This window comes from Labrus mixtus, chromosome 2, assembly GCF_963584025.1.
Source record: "Labrus mixtus chromosome 2, fLabMix1.1, whole genome shotgun sequence".
NCBI lineage: Eukaryota > Metazoa > Chordata > Actinopteri > Labriformes > Labridae > Labrus > Labrus mixtus.
The window spans coordinates 3187730-3207254 of NC_083613.1; the positions used below are offsets into that span (position 1 = coordinate 3187730).

The 19525-nt window shown below is 40.4% G+C and overlaps 1 long non-coding RNA gene across 1 annotated transcript in view; it reads left to right on the forward strand.

The window, feature by feature from the left end:
* Window positions 1–15846, forward strand: part of LOC132954420 (uncharacterized) — a 34189-nt gene extending 18343 nt beyond the window's left edge. The window contains exons 3-5 of the long non-coding RNA XR_009665760.1: window positions 10152–10332; window positions 10821–10875; window positions 15636–15846. This is a non-coding gene — a long non-coding RNA (uncharacterized LOC132954420). The remainder of the gene's footprint in view (window positions 1–10151; window positions 10333–10820; window positions 10876–15635) is intronic.
* The last annotated feature ends 3679 nt before the right edge of the window (window positions 15847–19525 follow it).

Genomic DNA, 19525 nt, shown 5'->3' on the forward strand with positions numbered 1-19525 from the left:
GCAGGGAGGAATTCTTGCATGGCTTTAAACATACACAAACACAGAGAACTGCACATTTCATGTACACAAAACAGGAGGGAACATCACAAGACAGAGTTATATCAATCTGATTTGATGACACACAATAACACACTCAAACTGAAATATCCCTCCATCGCCAAATGTGTGTAAACATTCACTTAGGCGTGTGTTCAGATGCGATTGCAAAACATTACACATGTGCACACATATTTTAAGCAGAGACGTCATCAAAACATGAATATGACTCACACTAGTATACAAATAAACTCAGAGAAAAAGCCCAAACAATGTGTTGGAACACACACACTTGCAGAGGGATACCTCTCTTTAAAACCATTTCCACAATGTGGTATGCATTAGCTTCTCAGGCCAGTGGTGATGAGGTGTAAGCTGACACCTTGATGTCATGATGGTGTCATCAGCAGTCTGCAATGTGTGGACCAGATGAGGAACCACATACCACATACAGTACACCATCAGCCTCTAAGACTTGTCAGTCAATCTCCCTCCGCCTGTCTCCTCCTCGCTCCCTCACTCAGACGCTGCCATGGGGTGCAGGAGGACGATGGAGGCAGTTTGAAGGTTGGCACTGATAGCGAGGGGCAGGGAGACCGGGCCAGCTGAGGGAGATATGGGGTGGGATGGTGAAGAATGTCGAAAGAAAAAAAGAAGAAATACCAAAGGAAGGTTGTGGAAGGTTTTTCTCCTTTCATTGTTGTTTCCTTAGAAAAAAGCTTTAGACACTGTGCTTGGCTGATAGCACTGCTACTGGCACACGAACACACAGTAGGCATGCAAACACACACACACACACACACACACACACACACACACAATCATTTGACTTACTCTACATGGCAATCACCATGGTAACAAAATGTACAGACCACAATTTGGATGGGATATTTTAAGTTTTAAAGGCATGGAAACAACAATAGGGACGACAAAGGGAGGAAGTGAGGGGAACTGGGGAGAGAGAGAGAGAGAGTTACACCAGTCTAAGTGCAAGCAGACGGACATGAGAGTGGTGCATAGATGTTTTTTGTGCGTGTGTGTGTGTCACTCAAAACCATCTATATGGGAAAAGGTTGAATGTTGAATGGAAGATGAAGTAAGATGGCAGGGCCTTAAACTCTTTAAACGGTAATGACATACTACCACGCATTTCAAAAAGTTTGGACATTGAGTAAAATGTAAATAAAAAAAGCTATGTGATGATTTGCAAAACATTGGAGCTGAGATATTTGATGGAAATCATCACAGAGACAACATATCAAGTCGGGACTGCAGGAAGGCCAGTTTATCACCTGAACTCTTTGACTGTAGGGAGCCATGCTGTTATAATGCATGCAGAATTTGGTTTGTGACCGTCTTGCTGAAATAAGCAAGGCCTTCCCTTCGCTATTGCTCCAAAACTTGTATATTTGGTTTAAAATGAATGGTGCCTTCACAAATGTGCAGATTACACATGCCATATAAACTTACTGTACCATGCATGTTAGCTTTAGAACTGTCTGCTATTTTCATTGCCTAGCAACAGCGGCAGGGCTTCTGGCTCTGGTTTATACACATTTCTTCTTTGCGATGTAGAGTTTAAGAACGCTCGATTACACCTGGGTGTGTTTCAGGAGTGACAGGAATTCAACCAATCAATAATATTCCGCTAAAACATCCCACAAGATCAGAAACAATCAGTTAATTTTTTAAAATCTCAAGACACACAAACAGGATCAGACATTTTCTATGTGAACTAATGTTCTCAGCTTAACATCAAATAAACACAGCTATATTATTTAATGTGACATAATGCACACTGGACGGTCTGTATTTATATATGTGTGCTCATTGTCATGTACAATAATTATCATAAATCCAACTCTCAGTTGCATGAGAGCGTGTAAGTGTTTGTGTTTCTGGAGGAGAGCTTGGTCCCATCTCTCAGCCCTCTGTCCCATTAAAAAACTGTTTTAAGCTATTTTCTAATAATTGTGGGGTTTCAAAGTTTTTGAAAATCATCACATCCTTTTTATACATGTGATGTTTGTCTTGTAAATTCTTGCTCTATTTAAAGATACTTGTACTTTAAAGCATAGTATACTTTGAGCCAATAACTTTGACATGATGCCACCAACCCAATCGGTAAATGAAATCTAAAATAACAGATACATAAAGATACATCTAAATACTCCAAAAGCTTCCTGTTTGGCAGCTGGGTAGATGTGTTCATGTGATTTTTGGTAATCTGACCCTTTAAACACCTTATTCAGATTCTTGCAGGGGCATAAAACATGTTTGTACTATTTTTTGTCAAAGTTTGGATTATTTGTGTGTTTGTGTTTTCGTTCTTGCTTTTCTAATTTAGTTGAGGTGGTTGCAGCTAATTTGGAGCAGATGGGGGATGGGCATCATCAAAGATCAGCATCATGTGTTGTGATTGGTGGTTTTTTGGTTAATCTCTCCTTAAAATTTGATCAAACCAAACCAAATATGCGTTCCTAAAAAAGGGAGTCATCGTTAACTATGAGTTACAAACTTTTAGTTAACGGTGGCTTAAAGTGTTTTTCATACATAACTACGTATTTAAAAAAAATGAAATAGCAAAACAAGGGAATTGTTCAATCATGCAAAGTCTTACAACCTTTTGGGAAATGTTCCATGTGTTTGACTGTTGTATCGGTGGGTTTATACGCACACACCTGTATGTGGCCAAAATGCAAGCATGTGTGTTAAAACGTTTGTTGGCACATTTGTATGTGTGTGTGTCCTCACAAATAACTGCTCATCTCTCCTGTACGGGGGAGGCTTAGCAAGGACAGCTGAGTTCATTTCAGGAGCTGAAGCTGGTCAGAGGTCGGTCACTGGTGTAGGTGGCCTCTTGTACTCAGACCACCATCCAGCAGTTGCCAAATAAATCACTCTTGCTGAGTGATTTGGCGAGCATGACATACCTCCATCCCTCACACTCTCTCTCTTTCTCTCTCTCTCTCTCTCTCTCTCTTTCTGTTTCTCATTCTCTGTCATGCTCTTCATGCTGTCACACAGCAACCAGCAACCCATAAAGCCACATCTGGCCTACTTCACTACACTGGACATGAACGACACCTTGAGAATCCCTTTCTTCATCAGTGATAGTTTTTAAGGCCGAGTCAAACTTTGTGCAACATTCCAGATGAATATATTCTTCCATTTCAAACTTTTACTCTAATTTGTTTTCCTATTTTATCTGTTTGTCTTCCATAAAATCCAAATGGCAAAACATGTCCAGATGTTGTGAAGTGTGCAGGAGGCATTCCTGTAGCACACAGAGCAGTTTACCACGCACACACACACACACACACACACACACACACACACACACACACACACACACACACACACACACACACACACACACACACACACACAGATACAGATAAAGTCTGTAAATAAATTGCTACATGAGTTAAACTGTCCCTGTCCATGTAACCACGCTGCTCTGCCTGCACACTTGTTTACTGCTCCAATTTGTGGTCCATTTACGTAATGCTTTTCCCATCAAAGTGCAGCTGTTTACCCTCGTTGCCAGGAAACCATGTTGGCTTACACAAGGGAAGATGGAGAACAATGTTGGAGTAAGAGGAGCCACATGCAAGAGTGCACCCATCCGGTCGGCTCTGAATGAAGGAGACATATAGCTTTCCATCCAAACAATAAATCAAATGTGCCACTTATTCAGACTTCAAAACAAATGTGATTATTATCTATAAATGTGATACTGATGATGTTGGAATGTGGTACATTAAATATTTGACATTAGAGTTAGGGTTACATTGTGACTGCACACAGGTGATGGCTCAAATGACATCACTTTTAGTGCTCTTTTCAGCCGCTGTTGTCAAATACCTGCTGCCAGATCTTGCCAAGGCACTGTAGGTAGGGCAGAAGGTCCCTGCTGGCTTGTCTGTCATACAAGTTTGTTTACTATTGCTGATATGATAAGGAAAAAGTGAGCTAAATATTATACAGGATGGACTTACCCATCCATTTCCACTCACTTCATGTAAACTTTTCTGGCAAAACTAATCTGCCACATGCATCTGACACTGACGCATACGAGTTCTGTGTGTGTGTGTGTGTGTGTGTGTGTGTGTGTGTCTTAAGACCAATATGACAGACCCTAAAAGGGAAACTGACCTTTAAACATATATCTATGCACACATATGCTCACAGAGACATTTTTTACAATATGCCAATTCCCCACAAGAAAAACCACAATCACTTCCATTCAATCTTGAGGTCTGATGCTGAGCTCAAAGTGTAGAGTTGATTCCCTTCTTGTGCAGATCAGACCTGACAGAAACGAGGCCCAGAGGTCTCCGCAGGTCTCCAGCTTGTTCATCACATGCAGCCTTTTGACTTCTGCAGTCCTCACGTTTTTTAAATAGTGATCCAAACTGGAGACGACAGACCAGCATGGTGTGCAGCTGCAGATAGAGAAAGGTTGAGCTCTGTGTGCGAAACACTTTCACCATGACGATATGCCTCAAAAAGATAATTTGATGATCTGTGTGTTTGGCTGCCAGGTTAGCCCACCACCTCCACTACATCTCCTCCCAGCCCCTCCTCCCGCACTTCTCTCATCACCAGGGTAACTTATTAATTTTTGTCGGCTGGTTTTCCCTGCCATTTAGAGATACTACCAAATCACATTATGTCTGTCATGGATTATGTGTACCGGCTATGCATCTCTGAGAAGAAAGGAAAAAAAAGATCAAAGATGTTCTCACAATCATCTCTCAGTGAATACGGGAGATGGACGTGTTTGTGTGTTTGCATCCCACATATGATTTATGGGCGCTGCAGATAGCCAGCAAAAATGCCTTTCTTCACATCATTCTTAATTTCCTCCCTGTTTGGTATAATCATCAGGGTTATCAATCATTGAAATACTTTTTTGGGGGAATTCCGCTGAGTGCACGATGGAACATTGAAAGGTCATCCATGCAGTCATCTTAGCTGATGAATGAATGAAACAAGAGCTGCACGTCTCAGGTTTCCTAACTGAGCTAAGAGTGCCACATTCCCATATTTACCCACATTTGGCTGTGTGTGTGTTTGTGTGCGTGTGTGTGTGCAAGTGTGTGTGCGTGTGTATGGCACAGGATTTGAAGCTGTCACTTTGTAATTACCTCAGCAAATACAGGCTTGGAGAGAGTTGACTGAAGACTTCCAGTTGGACAGCCCTAGGAGAAAATGAGAAGTGACAGACCACATAACACAGCGTGGGACGTAAATAACTTTTACCCCCCACCCCCCTTCTCCTCTCCCTCTCCCTCATTTATTTTTTGTCGTAGAAACATGGATGATACTTCAAGGATTTTGAAAGAGGGAGAGGGAGAGATGAGCTAAAATGAGAGAATATCCCCGCTTTCATCTTTAGAAAAAATCTCTGAATCCTCTCTCACTTGCTTTGATGAAAGTCTTTGGTTTTTTGCTGTTTTATCCTCTTACACGAGGTGTATGTATCATAGTGTGTGAGTGTGAGTGTGAGTGTGTGTGTGTGTGTGTGTGTGTGTGTGTGTGTGTGTGTGTGTGTGTGTGTGTGTGTGTGTGTGTGTGTGTGTCTCACGTGTTAGGAGAAACACTGGCACACAGTGATATCATATTCTCAGCAAAATGTGTGTAGGTGGCATGAGGAATCTTCCTTTCTGTGTATGTGAGGCACTTTTTCAGAGCAACAGTCGACGTTGGAGGGCCTGAATTTTTCATTTTAACGTCCCTCATCAAGGAGAAGAAAGTCCAGGGGTTCATGTTCTACCCAGCGGCAGCTCAGATTCATTCTGTACTGTGGGACTTCACCATCCTGTGTTGTTTGAGCTGTGGGCAGGTTGTTACCATGACACACTGTGAGGCCAGTATTGATCACTAAAGAAACACTTCCACATCGGTGGGGATTGATGGGATGTCTTCAAGTTTCCATAACCTGTTGGGGAGGAAGTACTCTGATCTCTTTCATACTTAAAAAGAGATAAAGAGCTCCTTTACTTATACCATTATCATATTTAAATGTGATTTCCAGATAAGATTTTAATTAATCATGACACCTTAAAATGTAGTTTCCTTTACTCTATGGATTTCAAAACCTTAATTGTAGCATCAAGGCTTTTCCCTCTGTTACTTAACATCATGAAGTTGTTTTTTGTAAACATTCAGGGATCATTTATTTACATCAAACCATTCTAATATTTTTCTATAAATGTTTAACTATATCAAACACCTGTGTGATATTTTTCCCAGAAATACATAACGTGGGGTCGTCCACAAACAGAATAAACTCAAGCAGTTTGGATACATTAACAAAAATCAATGATGTACAAAATAAACAGTTACAATCATAACTGGATTACAAGTAGATATGCATTAAGATGTACATCACTTGGAGTTTGTAGCTGGAATTATAGGTGCTTTATTTAACCTAAATCTGAAATAGTCTGCAAACTGTGTTTTGATCTAATAAACACAATATCGAGCATCTGACAAGTAAAAGAAATAAATATAGAAACAGAAATCAAAAAATTAACCTCTGAGTTTCTTTAAAAACGTTCCTGTCATTTTTGTATTTTTATTTGGAGAGGTTTTTTCATGGAGTCGTTTTAAAGCTTACATCTTGTGCTCTATCACAGACCAGGTGCTGCAGGTGAATTCTGAATGAAAGGGGTTAAGAGTCATCTGTATGGTTGTCTTATTTGAGAGTTAGGTACTTTTAGCTGCAGAAGACCATTTAACCCTGTTGAGCTGTCACGTAGCATTTCCTTCAGAGCATCTCAGCTCATATGTCATGAGTATGCTAACTGCTAACTATGATATGGATGGCAAATCATTCTGATGCTCACCATTCAGAGGCCGGTTGAAAAAATAACCAATGACTGAACCGAGCAGTTCCATGAGCAACTGTTGTGTGAGGAGCCATGCAGGCAGATGTCAATCAAAACGTTAATGTGTAATAGTTATGAAGGTCAGATTTTGTAGATGCTTTATGAGAAACTAAACTTCAATATCATATTATGCATTTTTACAGTTTCATGCCAAATTTCAACTACATTCAGTACGGTAGAGTAGCTTAATCTTTTATGATATGAAATAATTGATATGTTGATTTATATTAATAAATTGCAAAGATTAAGGAGCATAAAATGAAATACTTAAATACATTTTGTAAAAAACTGAACTTTAATTCACAACTTGTGTTAATGCTCTGAATTACATTGCACCACTGACCCAAACCCCCATATGTACATTTAAATACACACTCGTACACACATACACACACTTATATAGCACACCCTTTCAAGCTGTACCATCTCGCCTCTGGCTCTGTATCACCAGTGTCTTCTCCCTTTTTCTCTTTTTTTTCTCTTGCCCTCCTCGCACCTCCATCGCTCTGCCTGGCTCCCGTCCAGCTATAGATTGTTAATTATGGTTTGTACGTGATGCGCGGTCTTGCCTCCAAATACTACAGCAGTGTTCTTTGTCAGACATCAAAGTGTCAGAGTTTCATTCCATGGGGATTAGTGATGGTAGTGTGTGATAATGCTCCTGCTTGCTCGCTGAATTAAACGCCCATGGCTGGGTGCAGGTACAGGAGTCTAATGAACACATACTTACACAGGCTTTCAAACAAGGTGCATACACTTAAACAATGAGGAAAAGATGCAGGAACATGACACAGGAAAGCTGTGTACATGTTACTAAGAAAGAACATGCCCTGAAGAAAATACTCACCGCCTCATTTCAGGAAGATAATATTCATCCATCATGATTAGCTGTGGAATAAACATCCAAGCAAACTCTCTTTCCTTTCATCTGTCTCTTCTCGGATAGAAAAAAAAAACCTGTGTGTTGGTCAACGTCCACAGAGATCCGCAGTACATTGACTGTCCTTCACTCATCTCTCATCTTACACCCCCGTGGCAAATTGGATTTTTAAACGGCTCGTTTTTGATCATTCCCCCACACTCATAATTGACTGTGGTTCTCCCTTTCGCTGTCTGTTTTCCTCTCCCTCTGTATCTCTCTCTCTCACAAGCAAACTTAATGAAACAAGAATTGGTGAAACAAATTGTTAAAAAAAAAGAAAGTCTCTACAGCTACACAGCCATGATTTGCACAAAGGACAAATGACAAGTGTTTAAAGGGCTTCGGGGCGTTTTAATGTTCAGTTTGTGCTCGAATGAGAGGGTCTCAGGAGACAGCAGGAAAAAACAACCATGAAAGGAGAATTACAGAGAGAGGGAGGGAGAGGGAGAGAGTAATAAAAACTTGTCCTTGGTGATCAATGCTTGTTCTATTGTCTGTTCTATTTCTTTGTCCACAAGGACGCAGACAGAGGAGAGGAGGCAACTGATGAATATGACAGTGTTCAGGCCTGATACTAAAAGCTTGACCACATTTTGTGTGTAAAAGTAACTTGGATGATGCTTTCATGCAAGCGTGTCTGTATGTCATACACAGATTAATACATTTTTGTTGGAATAAAATAGTGTAGTCATGTCTCAGCTCTAGAGGATGAGAATGTGTTTCAGGTTACCATAGTCATTTTAGGTTATAAACTTTCTTTCACATAGTTCATTAATGAAATGTGAACATGGGAACAGCAGAAGAAAAGATCAACATGACAAGAAACATGACTAGTTATGGATGGATGGATAGATGGATGGATTTGAAGTGAGATCAGCAGTGACACAGTAACATATGCATGCAATCAGATTGGATGTATGTTAGAAGAATGCTTACATCTTTTTTTATGCCAAGTTTAACAAATCTTTGTGTTCTTGTTTTCTATGTTTTTTACGTACATTGCTCTCATTTACGTACATTTTAGTGTGACACTCATTGTTCTCTGATGGTAGAACTTATTTAGTGTGTACAATATAATCATATGCTTGTCATTTGTCAGATTAAGCAAGTTATTGCTTCAAATACAAAAACTGTAATGAAAGTAAACAATCCTTTTCATCACAGTGTTTAAGCGGTTCCTCTAATTGTAACTTTATGCTTGCTGAAGGTGATGACAGCCATGAGAGGTTTTAAGGTTGCAACTGAGTAACACTCCCTTACACTGTAACAAAAATTACATTTCTGTTACAGTATATTAGTCGTTTAATCCTCTTATTTTATCATACATGGCCAGTAGTAAAAAACTATGGTGTAATTGAGCAAATTAGCTTTGACTTGTGATGTGAAGAAGAATTTCCTCTGGATAAAAACATGAACACAGAGTGCCTGAGCAAAAATAAGAAGAAAAGAAAAAAGACCTGTGAGCCTGTTAGGCCAGGTAGAGTTACTGTGGCAGTGTTACCTGCATCATTCATGTGATTATTCCTGCTCTTCACAGGCTTTACAATGTGTCCTGCTTACTGACAACACTCTTATCCTCTCTTCTGTTTGTTGTCATGACATCCTCATCATCCATCTGACATGCTCCTTCAGATACAGCTTGTCATTCACGGTCTCTTTAAGCTCTGGTGACACAGTCAGTGTCTATGTATCTATGTACTGCCTCTGTGTGTGTGTGTGTGTGTGTGTGTGTGTGTGTGTGTGTGTGTGTGTGTGTGTGTGTGTGTGTGTGTGTGTGTGGTTAGTTTCCTCATCAGACACAAAGAGCTGACCTTTGTTTGTCCTTGTGAACTGGTTTAACAGCTCACAGTGGTACCACAAAAAAAGGCACAGATAAGGACAGCAACCACAAGAAAGCGACAGACAGCAAGTCTGAGAGAGATAATGAAAGAGGCAAAGAGTAAAAAAAAGGGCATACACAGGTAAAAAAAAACACCAAAATATGAGCGTTAGCAGTCAGACAAATATCTCTCTCCACCTGTAATCACCTCCTGCAGGTCAGCTTCTGCCTCGCCACAATCCTCCAACTTACACAGAGCCAAGCCATCAAACTGCTATCTCCTCTCCTGCCTCCCCTTCCCTCTTTTCTCTTCTTTCTCTTTACACAGACAGAAAAAGACCTTGATGTTTTTCCAATAATTGGCAGCAGAGGTTGACTTTTTCCCTCCCCCCATTCCCCCCCTCCCTCTTTTTTTCTGTTTATCTTTTTTTTCTCTCTCTCTCTATTTTTTTTTTGCTCTTCCTCTTCCTTTTAGAGATGAATACTTGGCCCTGGATCAAAGGCAGACCCCAACCGGCCACTCAGGCCACCACAAAGGGGCGTTGGGCACTGGCGTGGGGCCAGGTGCTGCACATGGCCACATAGCCAGGGACAAGGCATGCAGATGGGGCCTGCAGCGCCCTCGCTGCCTCCACCCTTGCTCCCATGTACCAGAGGTCAGTGGCAAAAGTATCATAGCGTGTGCTTCTTGTAAGATGATCCAGTCCTGTAGAACTTTTGTCTCTCCATCTCATCTTTATGCTTGTGACATTCTGTTGCTTTTAGGGTTGTCAGAATAAAATCTGAAATTAATGCATCCTTTTTTTTTCATTTTGATCCGTAACATCAAGATAATGGCATAACCTTTGACCAGAAGGTCCTTCCTTTATTTCAAAATAAAAGCAGGGTTAAATTGAACAGCAAGTAAAGTACTTTAAGCTTAAGACAGTACAAAAATCTAAATAAAAGCCTATTTTTTTTTTTATTCTATGTAGGAAATAATGGAACATGCGATTAACATTTTGATTAATCACAAATAACTATTGAAATTGTGCGATTAATCTGGAGTGAAAAAAAATTACAATTTGACAGATTTTTTTTAATTTGCTTCAACTGTCTTGGATCTTTTTACACTCGTCTTTTCTCTTTTTCTTTACCGTTCAAGACTGCAGATCCAGCAAAGACTGGCGGCCTGCGCAGCGGGAAAACAACCAGCTGAGGTAAACATCTTGCCACCACAGACAGAAATGTTTGAGGGGATCTGACTACAGAGTTTAGTTGAGACCTTCCTCCTTCCCTCAACAGCCCTTGTTTAAATATATAAATGCTACAGCCAACTCCAATGTCTCTGGGGCCAGTCCAAATAAATAGAGGTGAAGGACACAAAAAGTGGGATAGATAAAACAAATGAACAAGCCCTCCTAGTCCAAATATATATGCAAGGCCCAGCTTGCTTTTCATCCCCTTTAACTGACACGTTTGCAGAATTCCTCTGAGGACAGTCAAGATGATGTTCCTGAGTCAGACAAGGATTGTTGGACTCTTGAATTACAGACCAATTGATATTCAATTCAGATCTGTTTTCTTCATGGTGCATGTCAAAGAACATCCATTCTGTCAGAATCTCTCTGATAATTTTCCAATACAGTTCCCATCTGTATTGCAATGGGAACGTGGTAATACATTGACCTAAGAATGCACTATATCAGTGGTTCTCAACTGGTGGGTCGGGACTCAGAAGTGGGTCGCAGAGCCATTTTCAGTGGGTCGCGAATGTGTGCCTGGAAAAAAGCTTGAGTAAAAAGTCTGTGAATCACTTTTTAAACACATTTGTTTTGTTCAGTTTCTTGCATCTGTCACATGTTTTGTACCGACTGATGTCCAAACTCCACAATTTTTCAAAAAAAGATATCAGATTGGTCAAAAAATATCAGAAATTTGGGTCGTGATTTTTCACTGAGCAGTTGGTGATGGGTCCTGAGTCCAGACAAGTCCAGTCCAGTGAAAACTAGATCTGTGAACCAGTCCTTTTCTTTGTCTTATTATGCAGGGAAATCCACGTGTCTAAATGTTGTTGGTTTTTGTAATAGACCCCAGTATGTATTTATCATTCTTACTCTTCATGAGCAACTTGTTGAAAAATGCCACCAGAAATATTTGATCAAAGTGGGAGAAATATGAAATTTCAGTTGGAACAACATGTCACAATCTCCCACTTAAAAGAATGTTCATAAATTCCTGAAGCAGCTAAAACTTCCAGGACATTGAGGAACAGACATACATTTTTGGGAGAGAAAAAAAAAGGCCAACAGCAGTACTTTTCCACACTCTGCATGCTGTCATGCTTGAATCCCCGGCTTCAGCCATATGTTTAAGATTAGATGTACTTTTTGTTTGACGAGAACACAGTCAACAAAGTTCGGCTGCTTCCCCGCTGGTCATGAATCAACTTTGCTCTGTCCACACCCTCTCTTTGTGCTTTTAATTCTATTAAACACTATGAATGCAGCCATCATGTGTGTGAATGAGAACACATTCACAGTATGAATTGTAGTGGATATTGTCATAATGCTAATAAGTTTTATTCAAGAGCCTTATTATTTCTCTCTAATACTGTCTCTAGCTATCTGGCCTATGCTAAAGCTCATAGCTCACTCTCAAACTGCTATGAGGTTAATGTTATGAAGCCTGAATAAAAAGTACACGTAAATAAAATTATAATGAAACCTTAAAGCCAGATTTCTTGTCCACCAGGGGGCGGCAGATGAAGCTTGCGCATATTTTTTTAATCACCTTATGAAGTTGATGGCTAATGTGTTAGCATGAAATAGCATAATCACTATTTTCAGAATTTCACTATTTTCAGAATCCAGTTAGCAAAATTGAATTCCCTTGAAGCTTCTATCATGTGCCAATCATATTTACCGATTTTGTGTGCTCTGATGTATTCTCTCATATCAACAACACAATATATTATGGTTTATAGCTGCTATGTTGTAAACCCAAAGGCTTTGTTAAAAGTCCCACACTACTGTGCTATGATTGTTCTTTCTGCTGACTTTAGAGGATGTTCAGTGTCACATAAGTAACGGTTATTGCAATGGCTCACTCTGGCAATCATTATCCTGCAGTGTTTCAACTCTAAGTTTTAGTATCAGCTCAGTAATCAAGAACATACCAAAAATGTTACTGGGTACCAGCTTCAACTTTTGCCAATGATAAACCAAAAGTCAACAAGTTCAGTCAAGTTCAGTCAAGACTTAGAGGTGAGCTGTACCACTTGTGTACTTGTCTATTGGCCAAGCCATAAGTGACCCAGGAAGAGCAGCTTTCCTAATGTATGCTGAACTTCCATAGAGTGTGACCTGTGAGATTTCTTTTCCTGTAGGAGGAAAGGACAGGGGCCGAGCCGAGGGTGGAAAGGGCTAGAAATCTGATTAGAGACCCTAGTAGCCCTCCTAAAAAATCGTATGAGAGGCTATTCATGGTCAGAGGCGGGATTTAAAAATCTACTACTGTAAAATCCGGAATATAAGTCGCATCGGTATACAAGACGCACCCTGTTTTTAAGGTCTCAGTTAAAAATAACAATAGTTTAAACTGTCTTCCTGCGTGACGATTTATATTGTGTTCAGAGATGTCTACAACGTGCAGTTTCTGTGCAGCTGTGTTGTTCTTTTAGTTCTGTCTGTTTTCTCTTTCGGGAGTTTGCACTCCTACTAGCTTCAGTACGGTAGTTGAGCTCTCAGCCTGCAGGGAAAGGTGTGAGGCACAGACCTGCTAGCTTGGAAGTCGCGCTGCCCGACTCCGCTGGTCACTCTTTAACTTTAATATAGGACTCTTTAAATCAAAAGAGAACTCCACAAGGTTTACTTATGGAACAATATACCACTGTTTCTGTAAATGTATGATTATGACCTCGTGAGGAAGAAAAGATGTGGAAAAAGTTGCGCAGCCAGACTGGTCTGTGTCGCCGTCTTTCCCAGCACATACACAATGAATGGGGATGGGTTTTTAATCACGTCAGGTCGCAGTGATGGGGCTGTGATTTTAGACTGGTATATTGGTCGCACCGGTGTATAAGACGCAGCCGACTTTTAAGACGAAAAAATAGGTATTAAAAGTGCGTCTTATACACCAAATTTTACGGTATTTGCATTGTTTTCTATTACTTTTCATCGTAGCACATTCCCTTTGTTAGTACTTTAAAATGTGACTTTGGACGCATGCATCCTCTTTTGAAGTATTTAAAGAAGAGGCTAAGATGTCACTCGGTGGTGTTACTTTATAAAGTTCAAACATTTTACACTGAAATAAAACATTTGTCAGGAACTTCAATGTTAGTGTTAAGAGTAGATATGATTAGCGGAGATAGAAAGGTTAAATAAATGCACTTAATTCACTTGTGTGTGTGTGCAACTCACACTTCAGGCTACCCTTGAAGAAGTCAGTGCTCCAGTAGGGCTTCCCCAGTCAAAAAGTTGGGGAGTAAAGTGTTTTCACATAATTATTATCGTTTAGATTCATCATTCTTTTTTCTATAAGAACCAGTTTCAACAAACATGAATACAATGCTGACCACAGCGTAATCGTACAATTACTCACCTTTACAAGCCCACCTGGGTTGACTGTTAGTAGATGGAATATCATTGGAACGGGCTCAGAATGCATGTAATGATAACAACCAATAATCACAATGTTATTCTTGTTGTATTTAAGAGATGGTAAAGATTTGGAAATGATCCTTGTTCCTGATTCTTTCATGTAGCTCAGATCAGGGACATGATCTTCAAAAGCATTTCAAATGTTGATGCTTTCGGAATACTTAACACAGGTTTCTATAAGTAAGTCCACTGTATAGTTCAGGTAATGCTTACTCCATGCTGGGAAGAGGTAAATAAAGCCAACTACATAAAACAACATGACAGACTTAATATGACCCTTATGGAAAAAGCAATTAGTTCCGACTCAGATAATGGCCCACTTAACACTTAAAGCATACTAATTAAAAAAGCGAGGGGGGGGGGGGAGATAATGCTGGTGCCTAAATGGGGTCCACTGATTGGCTGTTTAGCTTCTGTGGTAACTTCTGGGTTGTTAGAAAATTATGAGAAAAGGAGTCTGATGTTGTTTTTCTGTTATAATGGACATTATTTTCACTTTTATGTGTTCCTCCTACAGAGAAAATAGGCCTGATCTCTCCCTTTGTGGTTGCTCCAACTGCTCACTTCCACCACCCACACAACACATTTTCCCAGGCAACAATGTTCCTCCAAAGTTTACACACAATAAATAACGATATGCCCAAAGCAGTTAGCAGTGGCCCCGCTCTCCGTTTCCTGGCTGCAGTTGAAATGAAATGGTAATTTTGACTTGAGGAGGATTTCAAAGGGATGGCCTTTACTTTTCATCTTGGTGCATACCACGAGCTCGCCGACACATTCACGCTGGGATTTGAGGGAAAAAAAAAAAGGAGAGGAGAAAAAAAAGAAGCAGAATTTTAAGTTTTTCTATGAACTTCCTTCTATCTTTTTTTTTTCTACCATCTCCCCACAGAACAGGAGATGTAACGTTGCTGAGATCTCTCCCCCAGATGGACAGCATTTATATAAACAAGCATCCCCGGTTCAGGGAGCATTTGATTGATGTGTCATTGTCTAAAGATTGTTTCCAGGCATTTGAATAGATAATTCAGAGTATTTGATGTAGACATTTTTCTTCAAAGGTCAGCTGTGGGGGTAGAGCAGGGGTGTCCTCTATCTCCCAAGCTATTTTTGCATCCAAGGCTCCAACCAGCCTGTCTGCTGTTCACAGGGGAGATTGACTGACACTTGAATCGCCCTCTGCTCAAGATTACAAGGTGCTTTCCAAAACTCCATCTGAGATTTGCTCACTATAGCTCTGTTATGCAAAATACCTTTGTCTCACACAAAAGCCTGTAACACTGTGTGGATGTGTCCTGTGTCTATTTGTTGTCTAGGTCGGCTCAAGTCTTACAGCAAGATTGGAGCGAGACCAAAGATGCAGCAGAAGAATAGTCCTGGACTCCATTATCTCAGCGACAAGGAATGGGAAATGGAATTAAAAACACCCAAAACAAGGTCTGTCACACATCAGCAACACAGGCCTCCATTTTCCAATGTCTATATAGCCTTATGCTATACAAAATGCACTCTGAAAATCAAAACAGCCTCGCTCCTTTTCCAGTATCTTATTTCCAACATCAGAGCATCTTTTGCTGACCTAGCAGCCGCGGGGATATCGAGGCAGCACTTTCCCCCCCGAGTTGGCCGATCACATTCCATTGTCAGTCAGCCATGAGTGAAGCACCCGAGTGACAAAAGAGTGTGAAAAAAAAATAAAACACACAATGGTGTCTTCATTATCTCGTAGCTGTGCGGGGCCGTGAACGAGGCCAGGGTTAATTGGCGTTGATTAGACAGTCAGTCTGCACGGCTGAGCGAGCGCACAGATCTCACTGAGGGGGGGCCACAAAGGGAGAAGAGCAGCGGGTGAGATCGCTCGCACACAATGATGTGAAATCAGTGTCAAGTGCTCTTCCTCTGTGGGTTTAGCTGGCCGGGCAGCAGATAAGGAATGTAGATGATGCAACACTGTAGTGTATTATATCTGCCTCTGTGTGTGATTACTGTAAGAGCTTCTTGTTTTGGCTGCATAAAGGAGGACTTCTGTTCAAAAGGGTGAACACGTATCATGCCTTGAGGAAAAGTAATAATATATGAAGCAGTTATAATGGGACTAGAAAAACCTCAAACACGCTTGTTATTGAAATGATTATTCTTATTTGATTTTATCTCAGTAAGTAATCTATTTCTAAATCAATAACCTTTTCAGGGACATTTGCTGGTCTCTCAGTCATTCTATCTTCTATCTGTGGTCCAGTCAAATGAATGCAGAGGAGATTTGCACAGATCGCTCTGGTGCACATAGGATGTATCCAAATCATTCTACCGCTAAATGGTTTCATTTCAACACCTACCAAAGGAATTATCACACCAAGACATTCATGGTCCCTAGAGAAACTAAGACATATGTGGGACTCATCTTTTGAATCTGATGATTTCAGTGATCCCCTGACTCTTCCTCTAGTGATTGCATTTGTGGGTTTTAGTGTCCAAACGTTCATTTATGTATTTATTTTTAATTTATTTTACCTTTATTTCACCAGATAAAGAACCCATTGAGATCAGGATCTCTTTCACAACGGTGACCTGGCCAAGAGGTCAGCAGCACATGTCATAAGAACAGTTACAATGAAGTGACAGTATAGATTAACAACATAGTGTTTTCAATAAATAAAGAAAGTGCGGGAGCTGTGACACAACAATAAAACAACAATTTAAGATTTTAAAAACACAGGCACTGTTCAATGGTCTCATGCTGTCTGTCCCTCAGGATAGAACAGAAAGCTCCAAGTGGAGTAAGTTCAGGGAGTTTTAGTTTAGTCTGTAGAGTATATTTGATTGTTAAACGTGCTAGAAATGTTAGTGTCCCCCTAAAGGTGAATTCTGATGACCTTGCTGATCCTCTGACTTTAAGTGTGAACATCAGATGGTAAATATCATTTATAAACTGTAACTGATGTTCTTATCAATGTCATTCCTAAGTATGATCTTTCAAATATTATTCAAATAATAGCATGCAAACCAATATGGGGAACATGGTTAACATTAAAACTCCTTAAGATTAGCATGTTAGCACTGTCATTGAAAGCATGCTGATGTCAGCGTTCATATAAACAATACTGTGCCTGTTTTTTGGGGAGAATTTGAGTACTTGTAGTATAACCAGAAGTTTAAAGGAGCAATATGTAACTCTGAAAGCTTCTTAAAATGGGTACTGCAGTCTAACTTTAAAACATTAGAGAGAGCTGTCTCAATGTGCCAACAGGTTGCCATGTCGCAGACACTGAAGCTTCAGTGTTTATCCAGCTCTGCATCAGTCTTCAAACCTTTCTGTGTTCTAACCGCTCTCCATTTTTCAAAAGTATCTCCAATATGTGTCCTAATTCTACCACGTTTCTGGTCATGAAGCTTATTTGAAAAATATTTATTTCATTTATGGCCTAACAACAAGTGGGCACAATTTAACATAAACTCAGTTCAGTGCATTTTTGAAAGATTGTTTGAATTACATTTTGTCAAATAAAACTGCCGGCAGAGATGTCTATTAGTCTTATTAAATGCCTCTTATACAAAATGTCCAACTTTATCCACTTAACAATGTTAATACATATTTTTCTCACGCTGACTAAAAGCACCAGCAGTTTGTCCTGCTGTGAAATGTAAACCACAGATTGTTGCTGCTATGTCACCTGTCTGTCTCTGTTGGTGTTTAACAGATAAACAAGGCCTTCGGTTAACCCTCAGGTATACATGTCTTTCATGCGTGATTTTAATCGCTCTGTTGCTTTTGTAGCCAAAATAAAAACGACAATAGAGGTGGTTTAGATGGACGCAGGACTGACAGGCATGTAAGGAAGGCCAGGACGTCGTAACCTTCACGCCCCTCTTAGAGTAAAGAGCTCGCTGTGTTTGAATCTCACAGATCAAAGCCTGCAATGCAAATTCCTGCAGCTTCCACGCTGCCATTTGATGTTTGGGGGAGCCAAATTATTGTGGCGATTACAGTAGCTGTACACAACCGGTGGAGCAGGCCAAACAAGGGTCCTTGTTGTGACTCTCAATTAGTGGTGTGACATCTCAGCACCCAACGTCTGAGAGGCATCCTACAATAAGTGAGGCTGTTTGGGCTGATAAAGTGATTTGGCTTGGTGGGGTCCTTTCATCTGCACCGACAGAGGGGTATTTGAGGCTTCTGGGTATTCTCTCTGCACATCCTCACACCTCCCCTTATTATGACAATAGTGCTACTGTGTTCAGCATCTGAAAGAGGCTATAGGCCTACTGCACCGTGAACGACTCCAGCTCAGTCGATTGTCATGTGGTACCATGACTGATGCTCAGAAGCAATAAAATTAACAAGCATGTACTAAGAACGCAAGTGTGTGTGCATGGATGGATTTAAGTTAAAATACAGTTACATGCAGCATTTTATGGGCTTTTAGTTCAGTTTTTATTTCACTTTAGCAGCTTGACAGAGAGCAGATATTTGATATCACCCCATTAGCAGTGTTCCAATGTTGTCTGAATATTCAAACTTGCAGCAGCCTCTTATTTTTTTGTTTGTGTGTTATTGAAAGCCACATCGAGTTGAAAGGATAACTTTGCCTGTGGGAAGGACAGCACAGCAGAGGATCAGGTTCAGCTGTATTTCTGATAACACTTTGCATTCTGCAGGCAGCAGTGACAGCTCTGATGCCTTGTGTTTGATTGTCTCTTTCATGTCTCCCTCCTGCCTTCAGTGTAAGCAGCAGCCGGGGTGGAGGTGAGCGGATGGCGAGCGGACCACCGCATCAGAGAGAGATTGAGATGTGATGCGTTTCTGCAGAGATGATAGATAGAGGCACTGTAACGACGTTGGTTTTCAGACACTCCAGGCTGTCTCCTATATGCAACAGAGAGTAGCAAAAGGCCCTGGTGGTAAAACTACATCCAGTGCAATTATCATCACGACAGGGATCTTTCACTGAGGGGATACTTTATCAGCCGACTCACATTGAGATTTTGTTTCAACCCTTTCAACTATGAGAGGAAGTAAGTGTCTCATCTTATAACATTTTAGACACAAAGTTACTACTAAAACCCACGTTTTTTTCTCCTTTTTTCTTTTTTTTTTTTTTTAAAGATTTGTGCTTTTTATGTCTTTATTTTGGCGAGGAAAGTGGATAGAGTCAGAAACTGGCTAGAGAGAGAGTACAGGAATGACACGCGGGAAAGGAACCACAGG